The following is a 23,822-nucleotide window of genomic DNA, read 5'->3' on the forward strand; positions in this document are numbered from 1 at the left end:
CTATTTAACAAACTTTTATGTGATCAACAAATTTTTATGTGATTAACAAATTACTTTTATGCGATTAACAAACTTTTATGTGATCAACAAATTACCTTTATGCGATTAACAAACTTTTATGTGATTAACAATCTTTTATGTGATCAACAAACTTTTATATGATCAAAAAACTATTATGCGATTAAAAAAATTACTTTTACGTTATTAACAAATTACTTTTATGTGATTAACAAAGTTTTATGTGATTAACAAACTTTTATGTGATTAACAAATTTTATGTGATTAACAAATTACTTTTATGTGATTAACAAAGTTTTATGTGATTAACAAACTTTTATGTGATTAACAAACTTTTATGTGATTAACAAATTTTATGTGATTAACAAATTACTTTTATGTGATTAACAAACTTTTATGTGATTAACAAACTTTTATGTGATTAACAAAATCTTATGTGATCAACAAATTTTATGTGATTAACAAACTTTTATGTGATTAACAAAATTTTATGTGATTAACAAAATTTTATGTGATTAACAAACTTTTATGTGATTAACAAATTTTATGTGATTAACAAATCACTTTTATGTGATTAACAAACTTTTATGTGATTAACAAATTACTTTTATGTGATTAACAAACTTTTATGTGATTAACAAATTACTTTTATGTGATTAACAAAATTTTATGTGATCAACAAATTTTATGTGATTAACAAATTTTATGTGATTAACAAATTACTTTTATGTGATTAACAAATTTTATGTGATGAACAAATTACTTTTATGTGATTAACAAACTTTTATGTGATTAGCAAACTTTTATGTGATTAGCAAACTTTTATGTGATTAACAAATTACTTTTATGTGATCAACAAATTTTATGTGATTAACAAATTTTATGTGATTAACAAATTACTATTATGTGATTAACAAATTTTATGTGATTAACAAATTACTTTTATGTGATTAACAAACTTTTATGTGATTAACAAATTTTATGTGATTAACAAATTACTTTTATGTGATTAACAAATTACTTTTATGTGATTAACAAACTTTTATGTGATTAACAAATTTTATGTGATTAACAAATTACTTTTATGTGATTAACAAATTTTATGTGATTAACAAATTTTATGTGATTAACAAATTACTTTTATGTGATTAACAAATTACTTTTATGTGATTAACAAACTTTTATGTGATTAACAAATTTTATGTGATTAACAAATTACTTTTATGTGATTAACAAACTTTTATGTGATTAACAAATTTTATGTGATTAACAAATTACTTTTATGTGATTAACAAATTACTTTTATGTGATTAACAAACTTTTATGTGATTAACAAATTTTATGTGATTAACAAATTACTTTTATGTGATTAACAAATTTTATGTGATTAACAAATTACTTTTATGTGATTAACAAATTTTATGTGATTAACAAATTTTATGTGATTAACAAATTACTTTTATGTGATTAACAAACTTTTATGTGATTAACAAATTTTATGTGATTAACAAATTACTTTTATGTGATTAACAAACTTTTATGTGAATCACAAATTTTATGTGATTAACAAATTACTTTTATGTGATTAACAAACTTTTATGTGATTAACAAATTTTATGTGATTAACAAATTTTATGTGATTAACAAATTACTTTTATGTGATTAACAAATTTTATGTGATTAACAAATTTTATGTGATTAACAAATTACTTTTATGTGATTAACAAATTTTATGTGATTAACAAATTTTATGTGATTAACAAAATTTTATGTGATTTACAAACTTTTATGTGATTACCAAATTTTATGTGATTAACAAATTACTTTTATGTGATTAACAAACTTTTATGTGATTAACAACTTTTATGTGATTAACAAATTTTATGTGATTAACAAATTTTATGTGATTAACAAATTACTTTTATGTGATTAACAAACTTTTATGTGATTAACAAATTACTTTTATGTGATTAACAAACTTTTATGTGATTAACAAATTACTTTTATGTGATTAACAAATTTTATGTGATTAACAAATTACTTTTATGTGATTAACAAACTTTTATGTGATTAACAAATTACTTTTATGTGATTAACAAACTTTTATGTGATTAACAAATTTTATCTGATTAACTAATAACTTTTATGTGATTAATAAACTTTTATATGATCAACAAACTCTTATGCGATTAAAAAATTACTTTTATGTGATCAACAAACTTTTGTGATTAACAAACTTTTATGCAATCAACGAACTTTTATGCGATTAACAAACCTTTATGCGATTAACAAACTTTTATGTGATTAACAAATTACTTTTATGTGATTAACAAATTTTTATGTGATTAACAAATTTTATGTGATTAACAAATAACTTTTATGTGATTAACAAATTTTATGTGATTAACAAATAACCTTTACGTGATTAACAAATTACTTTCATGCGATTAACAATAAAGAACCTTTTATGTGATTAGCAAACTTTTATTCGATCAACAAATTACTCTTATATGATTAACAATCTTTCATGCAATAAACAAACTTTTATGTAATTAACAATCTTTTATGCGATTAACAAACAGTTATTTGATCAACAAATTACTTTTATGCGATTAACAAAATTTTATGCGATTAACAAACTACTTTTATGTGATTAACAAATTTGATGTGATTAACAAAGTTTTATTCGATCAACAAACTACTTTTATGTGATTCACCCTCACGACCCGCTGCAACACATATTCCTTAAAGAACAAGTCAAACGCTATGACTTTTTATTAAAAAGATTTTTTTTATTATTACATTTTCACCCCAAACAAGGCACATTGCCACTTTGATTTAGGGGGCTACTATCATGGATATAAGCTACAGGGGTAAAATGTGGGGAGTTGGGCAGCAAGATGTCGGTTCACGTTACAGTTAAACTTTTGCATATCAGTACAGTTGGGGAAGCAGGAACCCGTAAGGGAATTCCAAAGTTTAGCGGTTCTGGGAAGAAACTATTGGAGTAGAAGGATGTCTTACATCTAGGGATCTCAACTGTGAAGGGGTGGGATTTTGCTGCTTGTCAGGTTTGTCGGAGGTATTTACGTCGAGGGGGGTACAAGTGCTTGCAGTTCGTCGGAGCATTCACCGCTAAAGTACTTGTAGAACAAGCAGAGGGATGCTACATTTCGTCGATGGGACAGAGGCTGAAGCTTAGATGACAGTTCAGGACCTATCAGGTTGGCGACTCTCTTTTGAACCTTGTCTAGGAGTGAGACACAAGCAGCAGATGCACCAGCCAAATATGGGTGAATGGTGGCCTTATAGAGGTACAGGATACTTTCGGGATAGAAAACAGAGGTATTAAACTTAACGTTCTGGTACTGGACAACAAGAAGAAAGTAACAACCTTAGTAGAAGTTAGTATCCCCAATGATGCTGTGTTAAACAGAGAGAAGACGGGAAGATAATGAAATACCAATGGCTTATTTATAATATGAAAAGAAACAGGAATCTTAGGAAGATTTCCACCGTTTCAGTAATTATAGGAGCAACGGGACTCATGTAAAAGAATTTTCAAAAACTACCTGGCAAATATACCCGGTGAACGAAGTGCAAGAGAGATTCAAACAATTGTACTTAAGGGTACGGTTAGAATCTTAAAAAGTTCTCTCGGTTGGAATATATGAGATAGCTGGTGAATGTTTTGTATCCGGTGGGATGCCCCATTCCCAGCTTAAACAAAAATAAGAAAATTATTTCTGTAAAAGTCTGAGGAATCTACAGACGGCCAAAAAAATCGTCCGGGTACGGGTAGCTGAAACAATAATAAAACGCATATATATATATATATATATATATATATATATATATATATATATATATATATATATATATATATATATTGTTATGTGTAATTATTTTAATAAAGGGTGGGCATTTTTTTTTTAAGTTTAATCTGTTTGAGTCTTAAAAAGATTTCTTGGTTGGGATGCATGATATGTCCCCAACCCCAACTGAAACAAAATAAGAAAATTAAAAGAAAAAAAATGCAACTGTTCTTGCCTTTGGTGATAGTTATTTGTCGACTATTTCACCCTCTCCTTACCCCCCCCCTCCCCACTTTCCTCCGTTGAGAATTGAGACACTTGTGCATTTTTACATTCCCGGGGGGGGGGGGAGATTGTTTTTCGAAATTAACAATCGCGCCGACATAAGCGTCAAACTGTAAAGCTCAATTGTTTTTGTTTGTATTTTTTGCGTCATAAGTAAATTGGCAGTTTTATTTAAAAAAAAAAATAATTAATTAAAAAAAAAAATAATTAATTAAAAAAAAAATAATTAATGAAAAAAAAAGAAGCAAATATTTTAGTGTATATCTAGCCTGCTGTTAACATTATAAAAATATTTTGTTTCTATCATTTAAAAAAAGGCGGGGTGGGGGCAGAGACAATAGAATAATCACATGGAAAATTTGTGAAAGGGAAACGACGTTCGACTACAGCAATCTATTTCTTCTTACTGTTTCCGGTTTCTTCCACACTGCACATTATTGCAAGCCAACTATACACATTAACAAGACCAAATTCGCATCTGAATTAAAACGCGAAATTAGTAAATGAAATTTTAATGAACATTTTTTTTTTTGTAAATTATTTTTGTTGCGTGTTGGAATTGGATTTCCAAATAAACACTAAATGTACACAGCGTTTTTTATGAAAAGTGTGTGTGCATATATATATATATATATATATATTATATATATATATAAATTATTATTGTATTAATTTCTCAATATGCCTGTGTAAGGTTTGTGGCAGAGAACCCAACAAAGTGCTCAATTATAAAGAAAATATCAATATAAAAGCTTAATATTTATTTAACTTGTTACAGAAGCTCAGAAAACATCGGTAACGTCGATTTCAAATTTTTTTTTTAATTTCCGGGGAGATATATAATCAGAAGTTGAAGAGAATCGACCATTGGTGGCCCTTTTTTGCAACCGACGGTACCGATGTGTGCTTTATGTCTGTGTATATTACTTTCTTTTCATGCTTTTGTATTATTTGTAAAATATTCATCTTAATATTTTATTGAAAAGTAAAAAAAAAAAAAATGCAAATATTCATTTAAAGAGATTTCTGGTTCTTCAAAGGAAACGCCTTTTTATTTATTTATTTTATTTTTTTTTTTTCCTTCCTTCGTCTTACTCCTCCAGAGAGAGGACGATCATCGAAGAAAACCACGACAAAATGCACACGAATTTATATGAACGAGTGCGAATAACTGGCCAATGAGAAGTCGCGTTAAATGTTCTTGGTTTCAACCAATGAAAAAACGCCTTTCGAAAATCCATATCTGATAATCAACCAATCGCTGATGAGCTTTTATAATGCACGTCACTCGACCATCCGCCATGAGGACGACCTCCTGAACAAACGGATAAACAATCACCGGCATTGCTAAAAAAAAAAGAAAAAGAAAAAAAAAGCCAACAGAAAAAAAAAAAGAAGAAACGGGGAAAAAAAAAAAATAAAAACCATAAGAAAGATATATCCGCTCACGTTAAATTTTTTGTGTTTATTATTACACACAAATAAGAATTAATTGAACGTCGCGCGAGCAAAAACAAACCAAAACAGAAAAACGTTCATCGTTAAGGTAAGTGCGACTTTGAACATCAACAACAAAAAACTGCTGCGACGTGTTAGACTGAAATGTCGATGGCAGCGATTGTTGGATTTTATTATTTATTCAGTCGACAGCGTGAAATATTTCTTTTACCCAACCGTATTCTATCGTCCAGTTTTTATTTAGTATATAATTCATAGCTAATAATTTAATTATTACTGTGTATACGATTCCTTCCCTCTTTATTTTATTGTGTGAAAACGACAAACGTACATTTCATTTTTATTACGTATTATTATTATTTTGTGTTATTATTACGTATTATATATTATTAATACGTTACTATTATGCATTACTACGTATTATTACGTTAGTATTACTACATATTACGTATATTTGTGTATTATTATTATCATCCTTGTTATTACGTTAAACTTATTGCTTAAAACTTAACCGATTTTAAACTTATTACTATAAATACTACACATTTGTGTATTTTACTAAAACAAAAATTAAGATTATTAAAAAAAAAAAAAAGGTGCTTATGCACTTTTGTTACCGCACTAGTTTTAAATAAATATATATATATATATATATATATATATATATTTAATCAAGTTTCGTGATATCTTTATTATTAAATTGTTAGGTGAAAGCACAAAATTGTTACAAAACACCTTCCCTTCCGATGTTAAGAATGGCTTTCAAAATATTATTTCAGCACGATAACAAAAGTGTATCGTACACAAAAAAAATTGTATTTGTGCGGTTTACAAACCGTGCTTCTTTTTTTTTTTTTTTATAGATAGGCATCACCACTTATCAAGGCCGAGAGGCCACTCATGGATAAGGGTTAAAGAGAGTAGCCAAAAGGACAATTAAATTCAGTTTTTACAGTATCATTTTGTTAAATTGTTAGGTGAAAGTACAGAATAGTTAACAAAGCCCTCCTTTCTCCTCTTAAGAATGGCTTTCTAGAAAAGCGTATTTATGCAGTTTTTTTTTTACATTAGAAATCCGTTCTTAACATGGGGAGGGAAGGCTAACTATTCTGTACTTTCACCTTACAATTTAATAAACAAAATATATTGTAAAAAAATGAATTAAATTTTCAGACCTTTATTTCATTTACAAAATCGTCTTTTCACATTTTTTTAAATCGTGCTCGAAAAACAAACTTTTTTTATCTGTTATTTGTGATTTAGTAAATCTAATTAAAAAAATGAATAGATTATTTTATGTAAGTTATTTATTGGTTTAGAAGATTTTAAGCATTTTGTTTTCAAGTAATTTACGTTTTCTTTTCTTTTTTTTAAGGGGTGAGGGATAAGAAATATTTTTTTTTAAATATTTAATAAAAATATCGAAACAAAACAAAAAAAATCGTCTGATAACAATCGACATTCGAACCACAAAATTTCAACATGGTTAATTTTAATTAGGAATTATTTATCTTTAAAATTAATACAACAAAAAAATGAACATTTCTCAAATTTATATAAATATATATTTGGAGAACGGGCTATGCGTATATTGTGTGTGTGTGTGTGTGTATGTATATATATATATATATATATATATATATATATACACACACACACACACGCGTTTTCGGTGTCCCAAATTCTCTTTTCAACAGACATTTCTAAAAACGATGTGTAGTTTTAAATTACATTGCAATTTTATATGTCGGAATAAAGTAATAATTTGATTTGATATCAAATGTTTATAGATTTAAAAAAAATCTACTTTACAAACTGAAGAATTTTGGAAACAAAGAGTGTAAATAAACATTGATAGCTAAAATGCATAGCAAAATGCTGACCAAATAAAATAAAAAAAAACTCTGAATATTCGAGATAGAACAGCATTGATCTAAGAAAATCTATATTTAAATAATCTTTGTATTCTCTTTAATGTTTGCTTGAATGAAAAACTGCTGCCGAAACACACACACACACACACACACACACACACCAAGCTTTAATTGTAGATCTTTCGTCCTTTTCTGTATTTGTGACTTAAGTGTTAGGATCAATGTTGGGGTTGTTAAAGGTTTTTTTATTTTTATTTTTTTTTTCATGCATAAATCTTTTCCTTTTTCTTTTAAAATGATATTAAAAGTTTGTAAAAATAAGTTAGATATTTTTTTTTTTTTTTTACGACCTAACCCAGCCCCAGCTTAGTATAAACATCCCAACCTCCCCATGTTAAGAACGGCTTTCGAGGTTAGGCATGTTTACTCTAGGTCGTAACCCCCCCTCCTTCCCCCAAAAAGTTATCTTTAAAAAAATGATGATCGATATTAAATTAAATTTTTCTGAATATTTTGGTAAACGTCTAGATTAGAGGCGCGATGCGCCGGATGCGCCTCTAATTCAGACGTCTTAGGCGCGTTTAGATTTCTCGAAAATGCGACATAAATTTACTTTTTTATTTTATTTATTTTTTAATTTAAGCAAAAATACAAAAAAAAAATCTTAAATTTAATTTTGAAATCACAAATCGAAATGTTTTTTTTTTTTAAATGAATTTTGGACGCTGAAAACGTACAACAAAAACAAGATATTCAATTTGTTTGGAATATTTTACATTTTTTTTTTTTTAAAAATAAATCGTGTTTATCTAAAAAAAAAAAAAAAAAAAATATGTTTAAAAAGAAAAAATGGCTAAAAATTATTTTCATTCCTTCATTTTTAATTTATTTCACGTTAGCAACAAATTTTTTTCTCGTCTGTTCATTCCGACAAAATCGTGTTTTTTTTTTTTTTTTTTTTTTTTTCACGGTAAAATTTTAAAATAATTATTTTTAAATGTTTATTTAATCGATTGTAGAATACAAGCATTTAATAATTAATTTTTTTTTTCAACTTTATAAAAAAATTATTTTTAACTTTATAAAAAAAAAAATGAGCCAAATCTTTTTCTCTTTATGTCGTTCAATTGAATTTATTTAAATTTTCATATTTAAAAAACAAAACTTTAGTTTTACGTCAATTAAACAATAAAATTGTGAAAACAAAACAACAAAAAAAAAAACTATATATCCAAGCTTGATTAAACGAGATTTATTTATTTAGAAGTATCCGGTGTTGCCCGGGAAAATGTTTATTTTTTAATGATTTTTTTGTTTCAAATTATAAAAAGAAATGATTTTAAAATTTAATTATGGTAGGGGTTTTGTTTTTAAATTTGTATTTATGCAGTGGATGGTCCATAACTGAAATAATGTTATTGTTTAGAAAGCTATTCTTAATATAGGGAGAAGTTTTGTTTACTATTCTGTGACTTAACAATTTATTAAACAAGTGATAAAAAAATGAATTTAACTTTTAAACCCTATCTGAGGGTGGGGGGGCTGCAGAAAATTGAAACAATGTTATAAAAACTAATTTCTTTATGTAAAATTGCTTTAATCTCTATAAATTGTTATTTTATTTTTATTATTTTTTTTTTAATTAATATGAACATTTGTTTAGAAGCCAGTTTAAAAATGCTTTAAAATTTCGAAAAGTCACGAAATAATTATATTTGTCAACTATTAACAAAAAGATTAAAAATGTCTCACAAAGAAACCGAAATGCATTATTGCAGATTTAATTCCGTAATTAAAAAAAAAAGATAAAAAAGCTCATTTCAGTACAAAAAGTAATGTAAGTCGAGAAACAAACAAAATTTGTTTTAATGTTTTTAAAATGTACATTTAATATTCGAATATTTAAAAAAAAAAAAATTTCTTCGTTTGCATGAAAATTTTTTCTTTCATGTGACGTTGGAAATTCTTTAAAATTCTATTTGAAATTTTTTCTTGCCACTTATGCAGTTTACGGACCGTGCTGAAATATTAACTATTTTCTATTTTCGCCTAACAATTGAATAAACAAAATATACTGTAACAATTTGACTTGAAAATCCTATAAAAATTAATAGCATGGCCCGTTAACATAGCATCCCTTTATTATTATTATTATTATTATTATTATTATTATGTGCAATTCGGAATCTTAACTCATTGTTCTAAGGGAGGTAATTATTTTACTAAGAATTGTAAAAAAAAAAAAAAAATGTTTTTGGCAGACCTATATGAGAGTGCCCACCCTCTAAAACTGCGTGTTTAAAGTTTTTTTCCGACGATTACCATCATAGATCAGAGTTGAGTATCACAATAGCAGTAAAATTCTTAAAAAATTCCCTTTTAAGAAGGGGGTTCACTTTCTCATAACGTTTTACTTTATTGCTACCTGACTAAATGTCTATTTCTTTACCGACGTATCACGTGATTAAAACCTTATAACTAGGAAGTGAACCCCCTTCTTAAAAGTTAACATTTTTTTTTTTTTTTTTTTTTCAAAATATTTTTTACTAATGATACTTAAGTCTGTTGAGTGTAAACTATAGGTACGGGCAAAATGAATGCCGATGCTCAAAATGTATAAACATTTTGACTCCCTCCCTTTACTTAAAAAATCACCAAAAATCAGGAAATTAACCAATTTTAATGAAATTTTCAGTATTTATCAAATAATGTTCGCGGAATATAATGAACTAAGTATTTTTATTTAAATCTGAATGGAAATGTAATATTTGTTTAAACAAAAAATACCTTTACTAAAGTTATGGTTTTCAGTAAATAAAAAACGCAAGAATTTATTTTTGCTTTTTTTTATATATAAATAAAGCATCGTAATTTGTAACAATAAAAAAAATAATTTTTACAGGAACATTACAAAAAAAGCCCTTAAGTCCGTATTAATGAATTCGATATAACTCGTCGAAAAATGAATTTCTTGAACTACCGATATTAACATTGAATTAAGCATTGTTTATTTAATATTTTCACACTAAAAATAATTATAGCAAAAATATTTCTACTTTTTTTTTTTTTTTTTTAAATTACAGATTTCGCATAATTTTTATATGCAAGATTTTGATAATTTCATTGCTCGCAAGAATGTGAAGCTTTCAGCGTAACATGATTTTTTATATAATCTCGAACAATAATTAAAAAAATAATTTAAAAATAGGAACATAAAAAATAATTAAATTAAAAAAATGATAAAAATTCATACAAACGTTCAGAATAGGAATGTATGGATGCACGTCTGAAAAAACAAAAAAAACTGACACCCCCTACCTCCTTTTGCTATTATGACTTCATTTTGAAACAGCGTTTTGATTGGCTGAAATTTTGGGCCTCCTTATAATTGTGTTTACATTTTTTTAGTTTGTTCCGTTTTAAATTACTTGCATTTTGAGGGCTATTTTTTTTTTTTTTTTTTGCACAAACAGGGTTTTTTTTTTTTTTTTTTTTAATTCAATATCTTAGGACTTTACTAATTATCTTTGAAATAGACCCAGAAAACTAATTATTTTTTAAAGGATTTTTACAATGAATTTATTTAACTTCAAAATTTAGCTGAATTGGTTAGCTCGCCGTGGAAACATTTTCATAACTTTTTTTTTTTTTTTTTTTTTCACGTGTACAAATATTTTTTTCATTTAGGAAAAAACTTTAGTCTCTAATCTTTCAAATACAAAAAAAAAAAAAAAAAAGTAGTCGGAAGCCTACAAAAAAAATTATGATAAATCGGCTTTCAAAACTAGGTCCCCTTATTTTTGCCTGCCCATTTTTTGCCCGTACCTAGTAATCTATGATAATCGTCGTTTTTTTTTTTTTCTCAACTACTAACAAAAAAAAAAATTAATGTTACGATATTGTTTTACTTAAACAAAACATTCGAGTAAATGTAAGAATTTAAAAAAATTTTTTTTACTGCTTTAGTAAAATAATTACCTCCTTGAGAACAATGAGTTAAGATTCTGAATTGCTAGGTGTGTCAGAATTTTGGGAATTTTTGACACCCTTAACACAAAACTGCAAATAAAATATAAAAAAAACTCGTAATTTCTTTTTAAAGTGGGTTGTTTAATTTCTTTATGGAATATTTTTTTTTTTTTATCTTTTACACAGTGGTCACCACTTATCAAGGCCCGGAAGCCACTCAGGGATAAGGGTTATTGCAAGTACATTACGTTAGTGTGGAGATTTGATGAAGTGTTTACTTAAGGGGGTGGTTCATTAGGAATTTGTTAACGTTGGACTTGAACACATCCAAGTTGTAGTCAGGTGGGAAGCAGGCAGACGGAACAGTTCCACAGGCGTGCAGTTCTAAGAAAGAAGCTTTGTTCATGGAATCCATGTTTTGATTTAGGCACAGATATAGAGTGGGGAAATTTTTCACAGTGGATTCGGCTAGACGGGTGTTTTTCGTGAAAGATTGGCGAGGGGGGACCAGAGATTGGAGTTCAGACGAGCACCTGCCATGAAAATAACGATAAAACAAGGATAGGCTCGCAACGTCTCTTCTGTGGGAGAGAGGTTGCAGGGTAGAGAAAAGGGCATCCCCCACTAAGCCACAAAGTCTATTTTGTACTCTTTCAAGGCAGGATAGGCTGTTTTTAGCAGCTCCTGCCCAGATATGGCAACAGTATTCCATCCTTGGACGTACTTGGCTTTTATATAGATAGAGAATTGCATCAGTAGTGAGATATCTTCTGGAGCGGTAGAAGGATCCAACCATCTTTCCAGCGACCTTGGCAACAGACTTGATGTACGTGTTCCATTTCAGATCAGGAGTTAAGGTCAAACCCAGAAGCTTGTCAAAACATGAGGCCTCTCCCAGACGAGAGATATCCATCCCAATTGATGCCAGATGGGGATCAGAACGTTGATGATGTAAGGATAGGAGTTTGGTTTTAGATGCATTAAAGGTAACCAGCCACGTCTTCCCCCACTGAACCACGCGCTCGAGATCAGAGGAGAGAGAATCAGAGAACTTTGTCATTTACAGCCTTTGATGTGTTGCCGTAGATGGTCGTGTCATCAGCATAGATGTCAACAAATGATTTAAGTATGTGTTTAGGGAGGTCATTGATGTAGATCAGGAAGAGAATTGGGCCCAGGATTGATCCCTGAGGGACTCCAGCATTAATACTGCAGGCCTCTGATTTTTGTCCATCGACCACTACTCTTATGAGCCTATCGGAGAGAAATGATTTAATGATTGATAAAACATTTCCAGTTATACCGTAGTTGGAAATCTTGTGAAGTAGACCCTTATGCTATATCTTGTCGAAGGCTTTTCATATGTCAAGAGCAATTGCCCTAGAAAGGAAGCCTTTGTCAATAGATTCACTAATCCTGTGAGATATAACCGTCAGCACATCTGCGGTAGATCTTGCAGAGCGGAAACCATATTGTGTGTCACTAAGAATATACTTCCAAAATAAACTATTAAAGTTTTTTTAAAAATAGAAATATTTTTAGCAGACATTTTTTGTAATGAAATGAATTGAATTTTACGAGTTAAATTTTTTTCAATTAAAAAAATCTATCAAAATTTTTATTGTTCAATTTTTACGATATTTGCAGATTTAATGTAAAATTTTATGCTCTTTCCAATAAACCGAATATAATATTCTAGACAAAAGTTTTTTTTTTTTTTTTTAATTCACCCCTCCCTCCCCCCCCCTCCCCCCGTTTTGACATGTCTATTAAAATGAAAATAATTAATTTTCCCACCTAAGGTTTATATATCACAAATTGACGATAAAAGATCAATAAATAAAATAATCTAATTAAAAAAATAGTTTTGTGCAAATTTACCTGTAAAGTCAAGTTTAAAACCTTTTTTAAAACACATTGATTTTTTAGTGAAACGTTATAATTTGAAAATATTGTCCAGTAAATATTGGACACTTACAATAATTTTTTCTATTTCATTCAATTTTTTTAGATGTTTAAAAAAAATTAATTGCATAAAGAAATAAAATACTTTAAATGGAAAATTTGTGGAGGGGTTTGTTTATAAAAGTAAACCTACATTCATATGTAGGTTTACTTTTATAAACAAACCCCTCCACAAATTTTCCATGAAAAATGTGAAATGTGATCATTTTTCAAGTATGGTGACCCATATGGACTAACTTTGTTGACAGTAAACATGTCACAAATACAAAGGGTATGTCAGAAATGATTAATTAGGCCTCTATATTTGTCGACTGGAGGAAAGGGAGGTAAATCCGCTCTGTGAATATCTAAGATTAGAATTTAAAACCCGCGGTCTTTTCGAATACTTGCTTAAAAAATTATTTTATTTAAAAAGTACATGGAATATAAAATATAAATATGGACAAATTCTTATAAATGAAGAATGGAAATATCCATTGATTAGTATTTTTTATAGGCAAGTGATTTTTTTTTGGAATTTATATATATTTATTATATTTGGAGTAAGTTAAAATTCGTTGAATTTCTTGAAATCTTTTTTAAAGAAAACCGATTAAAAAACAAAAACAAAACAAAACAAATATTGCATATTTTTCTATTAAAACTTTTATTATTTTAAAATTTGGTCTTTGCTCCTTTTATTGAAAAAAAATAGGGTTTAAATTACATTTTTCAAGTAGTTATAAGCTTTGAAAGATAGTGAGTCTAATTATTCAAATGTTTATCAATCATTTTTAATAGCAACATCAGACACTGTTACCGAATTGCTTTTATTATTTACTCACTAGGAGCAATCACGCAGGCCATCATCAAAGATTTCTCTTCAAGAACAACCTGTGATGTTTCCTGTAGTCAGTGAGTCTCAGATTTCCAGTACTCGCTACCTTTTTCGATAACCTTTGCAGATGAGTTGGCATTATTGCAACAGACATTAACCATTGATTTCTCGTTGGTAGCAACCGTTGGTCCCCACTGGAACCTGGCAACAAGCCTCCCTAAGATCCCAGTTCTCTTCATACTCATCCAGTAGAGGTCTGGTTAGTTCTTTTTCTACTCGGTCCTTCCATCCTCCTTGACCCTTCTCAATTATTTGGTATATTGTAGCATAAGTCAACACTACATTTTTTTTTTTTTTTTTTTTTTTTTTTTTGTGGGGGGTAATTTTAAAAATATAGTTTCAATTTTCATGGCTCCATTATTTATTACTATTCATAATGTTTTTTATATTTATTTATTCATTAAATCGTTTAAACTTGTCACCTGACTCAGTCTTTTAAGACTGAAACAGTAGATTTATTGTAGCGACTTATGGTAATTTTGGTTAACTAAATTGAATAAAACATCTTTTTTTGAGAACTATCAACAACCTCATTGATATTCAATGTTTTTTTTTTCTTTTGAATATTTCTAACCTGGAATATATATATATACAGAGATTGGAGTTCAGACGAGCACCTGCCATGAAAATAACGATAAAACAAGGATAGGCTCGCAACGTCTCTTCTGTGGGAGAGAGGTTGCAGGGTAGAGAAAAGGGCATCCCCCACTAAGCCACAAAGTCTATTTTGTACTCTGTCAAGGCAGGATAGGCTGTTTTTAGCAGCTCCTGCCCAGATATGGCAACAGTATTCCATCCTTGGACGTACTTGGCTTTTATATAGATAGAGAATTGCATCAGTAGTGAGATATCTTCTGGAGCGGTAGAAGGATCCAACCATCTTTCCAGCGACCTTGGCAACAGACTTGATGTACGTGTTCCATTTCAGATCAGGAGTTAAGGTCAAACCCAGAAGCTTGTCAAAACATGGGGCCTCTCCCAGACGAGAGATATCCATCCCAATTGATGCCAGATGGGGATCAGAACGTTGATGATATAAGGATAGGAGTTTGGTTTTAGATGCATTAAAGGTAACCAGCCACGTCTTCCCCCACTGTGCAAATTTACCTGTAAAGTCAAGTTTAAAACCTTTTTTAAAACACATTGATTTTTTAGTGAAACGTTATAATTTGAAAATATTGTCCAGTAAATATTGGACACTTACAATAATTTTTTCTATTTCATTCAATTTTTTTAGATGTTTAAAAAAAATTAATTGCATAAAGAAATAAAATACTTTAAATGGAAAATTTGTGGAGGGGTTTGTTTATAAAAGTAAACCGACATTCATATGTAGGTTTACTTTTATAAACAAACCCCTCCACAAATTTTCCATGAAAAATGTGAAATGTGATCATTTTTCAAGTATGGTGACCCATATGGACTAACTTTGTTGACAGTAAACATGTCACAAATACAAAGAGTATGTCAGAAATGATTAATTAGGCCTCTATATTTGTCGACTGGAGGAAAGGGAGGTAAATCCGCTCTGTGAATATCTAAGATTAGAATTTAAAACCCGCGGTCTTTTCGAATACTTGCTTAAAAAATTATTTTATTTAAAAAGTACATGGAATATAAAATATAAATATGGACAAATTCTTATAAATGAAGAATGGAAATATCCATTGATTAGTATTTTTTATAGGCAAGTGATTTTTTTTGGAATTTATATATATTTATTATATTTGGAGTAAGTTAAAATTCGTTGAATTTCTTGAAATCTTTTTTAAAGAAAACCGATTAAAAAACAAAAAAAAACAAAACAAATATTGCATATTTTTCTATTAAAACTTTTATTATTTTAAAATTTGGTCTTTGCTCCTTTTATTGAAAAAAAAAATAGGGTTTAAATTACATTTTTCAAGTAGTTATAAGCTTTGAAAGATAGTGAGTCTAATTATTCAAATGTTTATCAATCATTTTTAATAGCAACATCAGACACTGTTACCGAATTGCTTTTATTATTTACTCACTAGGAGCAATCACGCAGGCCATCATCAAAGATTTCTCTTCAAGAACAACCTGTGATGTTTCCTGTAGTCAGTGAGTCTCAGATTTCCGGTACTCGCTACCTTTTTCGATAACCTTTGCAGATGAGTTGGCATTATTGCAACAGACATTAACCATTGATTTCTCGTTGGTAGCAACCGTTGGTCCCCACTGGAACCTGGCAACAAGCCTCCCTAAGATCCCAGTTCTCTTCATACTCATCCAGTAGAGGTCTGGTTAGTTCTTTTTCTACTCGGTCCTTCCATCCTCCTTGACCCTTCTCAATTATTTGGTATATTGTAGCATAAGTCAACACATTTTTTTTTGGGGGGGGGGGGTAATTTTAAAAATATAGTTTCAATTTTCATGGCTCCATTATTTATTACTATTCATAATGTTTTTTATATTTATTTATTCATTAAATCGTTTAAACTTGTCACCTGACTCAGTCTTTTAAGACTGAAACAGTAGATTTATTGTAGCGACTTATGGTAATTTTGGTTAACTAAATTGAATAAAACATCTTTTTTTGAGAACTATCAACAACCTCATTGATATTCAATGTTTTTTTTTTTTTTCTTTTGAATATTTCTAACCTGGAATATATATATATATATATATATATATATATATTAGTTAAGAAGACAAAGCGTAAAATTAGGAACTTTATTACATTAAGTCAATAAGGTTTACAGAAAGAGGAATAAGTGGGAAACCTCGTTATGCTATGGCATTTCGAAGTTAAATGCTTCTCATCAGAAGAGAAAAACTGCACACAAATGTAAAGGTAAAAAAAACAAAAAAAACACCAACTTTGAAAACATTTAGATTGGGAAAATTTATAGGAGGGTGATAACGTGATGGGCGTAAGAGAGAAGACAGAAAAAAAAAAATGGTTTATAAAAACATTTCAAAGTCACAAGCATTCATTTCATCCATATTGTTTTATTGCTGTGTTTTACACGTGTTTAATTGAATAGCGTTATTATACCAAACAAATCTTTAGAGAAAAAAAAACACACGTAGAGGTAAAAATAGGACAGCACATCCCCCCCCCCCAAGTTTCATAACATTGACAACAAATTAAAATCCATATCGTATTTAATGATCATTTTCTCCATTTTCTTATATAAAAATTGGGTTTGTATTATAATCCGCAGAGGTACGAAAGTTGTCAAAAAAAAAAACAAAAAAAAAACAAATATATAACAAATAAATGTTACCAAAGGCAAGATAAATTACCTAACTGGATAAGTTTTTAGTGTTTTTATTTAATATCAAATGTTTTATTCGGTTCGAAAAACAAGTAATGTTGAACGGTGCCGGACAACAAGAAAAGATGGCTACGATGTGTTTGAAGACTCGATAATCAGTTCAAAATAATAAATAAAACAAAATGGTGGGTAGAAACCCACCCAATAAATGTTAACGTGACATTTATTGTTATATATTTGTTCTTTTTTGTTTTTTGACAATTTTTTTCGTACCTTTTGTGTATTGTACCTATTTACTATGCCTCCCCACGGGACAGAGTTAGACACCAGGGTCGTTTTTTAACGTGGAGAAAAGGTACAAAAATAAAAATTGTCTCAGTCGTGGAGGATTTCTCCTCCACTGAAAGAGAACAAGAAATAGAAGTGCAGCGAAGAACAGATACTACACTTTGATCTTGTCCTGAAGGCCAAGTTTTGTGTATTGTAATACCAACCTTAAAAATTTAGTTTTCCTTTCAAAATCTTTTTTTTTTTTTTTTAATCGTTTATTACGTTTTGTTTTCGTCTCTACGTTGTAAATTTGTAACCTGCCAGATTTTTTGTTTCAATCGTAAAAGAAAATCTTTTCGGAAAAAATGTTCAAAAATATTTTTAAATTTCGGTCTCATTTTTTTAAATTTTTTTTAATTTTTTTATTTTCCTTTTTTCTTTTTTTTTCCCCACATTTCGTCTTTTTATTTTTTTTACTCGTGAAAATCCGAACAAGTGAGAAATAATTTGAACCATTTTTTTTTTTTTTAAATTTTTATCCGCTGTTCATTTTTTTTTTTCTTTTTTTCGCCCTCGTTTCTTCTCTCCTTCCATCTTCGTGTAGAAACATGTGGAAATGACATGTCTTAAATTGAGAAATTTGTTGAAAAACTTTGAAAACCGCATGCAAAAAGCATGTTTTACTACAAACCGAAAAAAAATTACCAAGAAACAATATAATATTTAATGATAAATTTTTACATTAGGTCCACCTCCACAATTTTTAACATGGGGAGGTTGGGGGTGTTTATTCCGAAAACCGTTCTTAACATTGGGAGGTTGGGGGTGTTTATTCCGAAAACCGTTCTTAACATTGGGAGGTTTGGGGGTGTTTATTCCGAAAGCCGATCTTAACATTGGGAGGTTGGGGGGGTTTATTCTGAAAGCCGTTCTTGACATTTTAAAAGAAAATTGTGGGGGTAGGCCTATTTGTTTATCTTGCGCGCATACAACTATGGCCGCCAGTGAATTACAGTGCATAAATACATGTTTTTATATCTCGAAAACTTCTTGTCTGTGCAAAATTTAAATGAGATTTTCTTATTTAGCATGGTATTTATTTAACCTAGAAAAGTCGTAATTTTAAAGAAAATTGTGGAGGTGGAGGTGGACCTAATGTAAAAAATACCTTTACAATAAATGTTCATAAAATAATACCGAAACTCAATCCACTGTAAATATTTTGTGATTAAAATAGAAATTAATAATAATTTAATGCTTCCTTTGATTCCGAGAAACACAACTGAACAATAATACTTGACCATTGACTTTAATTCAACCAGAAATAACCTTTTTATATTCGATTTTGTAAAAACTTCAAGATCACAATCCGACCATTTAAAAAGTCCAGTTAACAGATCGGCATCTTAAGAGTGGAACGTTTTCAAATGCGCAAGTAATTTTGAAGCCTTTAATCTGGCGAATAGTTAATGATTGCCTTGTATTAGTCAAGTATTATAGTTCAATTGTGTTCATAAATATAAATAAAACCCTGATTTTTTTGAACACGAGCTTTTGAAACAAATGAAACGTATTTTTCTAACAAGGCCTGAGAGCCACTCGAGGATTATGAATGAACGATGGTGATCAAGTGGTTGAAATTGGGTATGATTATTTTTTTTTTTTTTTTTTTTTTTTTTTATTTATATTTTCACCCCAAACAAGGCACATTGCCACTTTGGTGTAGGGGGCTACTATCAGGGGAAACATCTACTGGGGCACTATGTAGGGATTAGGGCAGCGAGATGTTGGTTCACGTTGCACTTGAACTTATGCATGTCAGTACAGTTGGGGAAGCAGTGACCTGGAATGGAATTCCAAAGTCTAGCAGTTCTGGGGAAGAAACTACTGGAGTAGAACGATCTTTTACATCTAGGGATCTCTACAGTGTGGGGGTGGGATTTTGCAGCTTGTCGGGTCTGTCGAGGGTGTTCACGTCGTGGGGGCACAAGTGCTTGCAGTTCTTCAGAGCATTCACCATTATAATACTTGTAGAACAGGCAGAGGGATGCAACGTTTCGACGATGGGACAGAGGCTGAAGTTTTGATGCCAGTTTAGGGCCTATCAGATTTGCGACTCTCTTTTGAACCCTGTCAAGGAGAGAGAGACTAGTAGCCGATGCACCGGCCCAAATATGACAGCAATACTCCATACATGGGCGAATAGTGGCCTTATAGAGGTACAGGATACTTTCGGGTGTTAGAAGTTTTCTAGCACGGTAGAGAGAGCCCACCTTCCTCGCAGCGGCCCTGGCAATGCCCTCGATGTAATTGTTCCAGCTCATGTTTCCTGTGAACGTTAGGCCAAGGAGCTTGAAAGACGTACTCTCAGCTAAAGAGTTGTTGGCCATTGCTATAGGTGGTAGAGAAGGTTTCCTGTAATTATTGAATGAAACCAGTTTTGTCTTGGTGGCATTGAACGTTACCATCCATTTTTGTCCCCATTCCACTACTGATTTGAGGTCATCCTCTAGTGTTTCTGCCATTACTTTAGATATATGTTCATTTGTTTTCCTGTCGTGCCTGCTATAGAGTGTGGTGTCATCAGCATATATACCCATCTCAGAGGCAATTTTATCGGGGAGGTCATTTATGAATATCAGGAACAGCAGAGGACCAAGGATAGATCCCTGGGGCACTCCAGCATTTATATTATATTGTTTAGACGTACGACCGTCGAGGACAACCTGGATTTTTCTCTTATCTAAGAAGGATTTAATTATGTTAAGTATTCTACCAGTGATACCGTAAGATCTAATCTTCCTGAGGAGACCCTCATGCCATACCCTGTCAAAAGCCTTAGATATATCTAGAGCTACCGCTCTGCCCTCTCCCGCTTTGTCCAGTGAATGGTATATGCGTTCAGAGATTACAGTGAGGATGTCTGCCGTGGAACGGGCTTGTCTAAATCCATATTGATGGTCGGTCAGAAGTTTAGCATCTGTAAGGTGCTGGACTAGAGCATGGTTAATTAAGATCTCAAATATTTTGGCAAAAAGTGGGAGGAGGCTAATAGGGCGATAATTTAATGGGTCAGTTCTTTCGCCAGAATTCTTGAATACTGGTAAGGAGACGGTTCAACAAGAACTTGTTTACATTGGACTTGAAGACAACCGAAATTGTAGTCAGCCGGAAAGAAGGCCAACGAAACGGAATAACTTTATTATATATATATATATATATATATATATATATATATATATATATATAAATTAGTGTGTCTGTCGATTTAAAACAAAAAACCGCCCATATTTTTTTATTTTTTTTTTTTTTACGTAAGCAAATATATATTTATTCATTATTTTACTTACAAAACAGTAATATATATATATATATATATATATATATATATATATATATATATATATATATATATATATATATATATATATATATATATTTCTTTGGAAATATGATTTCTTTTTCAATTATATTTCATCTTTTACTAATCCTTTAATTTATGAAGCTCAATGTAAGTACTAATTACACAGCATATAACAAGTCTATATTCCAAATTTCATAATGTCGACCATCTTACTATTTATTTCTTTAATTATGTTGACATGTACAATTATTGACAGCAACTGTTTCGTAGCAAAAATCATTCATTTATCAACCAATGAATCTTTTTCTGTTAACTCATCAGAAGAAATAGCAACTATCAATCCATTAAAAGAAAATAAAATGTGTTTGGGCATGATTAATTACAAAATACGAAAAGTGGAAGAGAAGTTGCAATTTTACCTTTTATCTTTTATTGCGCCAGAATAGATTCATTGATTGAATCGTGAATGATTTTGTGCTACGAAACGGTTGCTGTCAAGAATGTCAACGTCATAGAATTTGGAATATAGACTTTTGTAGTTTGTTTATAAATGTGTGTGTGTGTGTGTGTAGGTATTTTTTAGTTTTTGTATTTTATATCCCCTTTAATATATCTTAATATATATAATTATTTCATTCCCAATGTAAAATGTTCTTAAGCCAAATTTTATTTCTATTTTGTATGGATAGATGCGGACAATTATTAATTATAACTTGTGTTGGATTTGCTTAAAATAAATTCTTTTATGATGAATATTTGTAAATAAAAAAAGGGTACTCATGCAGAGGGGTGCGGGTGACCCGTGCTGAAATAATAATGTTATTATTTAAAAAGCCATTCTTAACATGGGGAAGGGAGGGTGTTTTGTACCTATTCTGTACTTTAACCTTACAATTGAATAAAAACAAAATATCAAAAGAACTTTAATTAAACGTGGAAATACGATTTAAAAAATAGCGCGGATCACTCTCTGTATTCGCCCCCCCCCCCCAAAAAAAAAAACTTTTCCTCAGTGAAAAAAATAACGAGCTTCTTTTTCGTTTTTTTTTTTTTTTTTTTTTTTTTTTGTTTTTTTTTATAGCTAAGGTTCATTAGTTTGTTATAAAAGGCCATTAAATTGATTTTAGGTGGATTTTTAGCAATTTGGTTATTTGCAAACGAGAAAGCAAAAAAAAAAAAAAATCGCTTATGCGTTTATTGGTCATATAACTTAATACCTCGTTTTTTTTTTTTCAAGATTAAACGAATAATTAAAAGTGGTAAAAAAAAAATTAAAAAATATCATCTTCCCTAAAAAAAAGGAGGGGGGACATTTAACATTCCAATCTGATAGATTAAAAAAAAAATTAGATCAATTGTTATTTATTTGAAGCTTTCTCAAAATGGAAGAACAGCCCGACTTGTTGTAAAAGAACCATTTTCGTCTGTCCTTTCCTCTCTTTCCGTCTTTCTCTCCCAATCATCCTAAAATGTGTTAATAACTCGCACTTTTTTTTTTTGCTGGTGTTTCCTGCCATCTTGACGTCACTACCGCGACGGAATAACTCTTCCTCCATTTCCTTTCGTCCGTCTCTCATTTCTTCTTTCTCTCCATCCCATAAGAAGCATTGAAGGAAGCAATCCTTTTTTTTTTCTTTCTTTCTTTCGTTCGTTCCAATATTTTAATTTCTGATTTTTAACAAATAGATTTACGATTTGCAAACTTATTTCTTGCATAATAAAAATAAAAAAATAGAATCTTTAAAATATGTTTTTTCTTTTAATTTGATGTCATGTAGATTTTTTGGGGTCAGTAAAGACTGCAGAAATAAAACGAGTTTAAGAATCATTCGTTCACAAAAAAACAACAACTTTATACTGGTGTTATTTTATGTTTAATGATTGTATATGCATGCATATATATATATATATATATATATATTAGTTTCTGTTTGTGTATTTATTTAGAACAAATCCTTTCTCCTCGTCATTTAACACGAGTGAGGATCTACACTCTTCCTCCCCCTCCCACACATTTCTCTGGTTACTGCTCCTCTGCCTTCGTCCACTCACTCACTCTCTCTACATTCACTACTGACGATATAAGAATCCCCCTCCTCCTTTTATTTATTTATTTATTTTTTTTTTTTTTTAGCAGGATAGAAAAATTTCTTTATTATTCGTCAATGGCAACAATCGACGCACGAGCACAACACAACGTCTTGTAGTTTTTCTCGATTCTTGCTGTAGATAGTCCCCTCCCCCCATTTGTTATTTATTTTTTAAACCTCTGTTTTTCGTTTCAATGTTGTCTTTTATTTTCTCTCTCGATCCGATAATCTTTTAAGTGGCTTCTTGTGAGTCGTCCAACATTATAGAAAATGACACACTAATAATAACAATCACCACTACTACTGCTATTGAATGTCAACATGAATATTATTGTTAATAGTAGTAGCCCCCCCCCTTTTTTATTATTAACTGTAAGTATTTGATGTGGAGAGAATATTGGCTTTAGTTGTTAGTCGTCGTGCCCTTGTTACGTTTTGACCACACCCCACAATAAACACGGGCTTGTTTCACGTCCAGCCCTTTCGGGAAAGCGGGAATAATGTTGGTTATATCTCGTCTTCAAGATAGGATCAGGGTGTAGTATCTGTTTTTCGAGAGACCACCAGAAATTCTTTGGTGAATTTTTACTAC

At 30.0% G+C, this 23,822-nt stretch overlaps 1 protein-coding gene across 5 annotated transcripts in view; it reads left to right on the top strand.

Moving 5' to 3' along the window:
* The first annotated feature begins 5,374 nt into the window (after positions 1-5,374).
* Positions 5,375-23,822, top strand: part of LOC145287752 (uncharacterized) — a 124,883-nt gene continuing 106,435 nt past the window's right edge. For 3 of the 5 annotated variants that reach the window (XM_080135529.1, XM_080135533.1, XM_080135532.1), the window contains exon 1: positions 5,405-5,664. The gene's annotated coding sequence lies outside the window, so the exon portion shown is untranslated. Of the gene's footprint in view, positions 5,665-23,822 lie in introns of all 5 variants that reach the window. The other 2 variants (XM_080135530.1, XM_080135531.1) reach the window with 2 other exon arrangements.

Source organism: Euprymna scolopes, chromosome 11 (assembly GCF_053919585.1).
Source record: "Euprymna scolopes isolate OS-2025 chromosome 11, ASM5391958v1, whole genome shotgun sequence".
NCBI classification, from domain to species: domain Eukaryota; kingdom Metazoa; phylum Mollusca; class Cephalopoda; order Sepiida; family Sepiolidae; genus Euprymna; species Euprymna scolopes.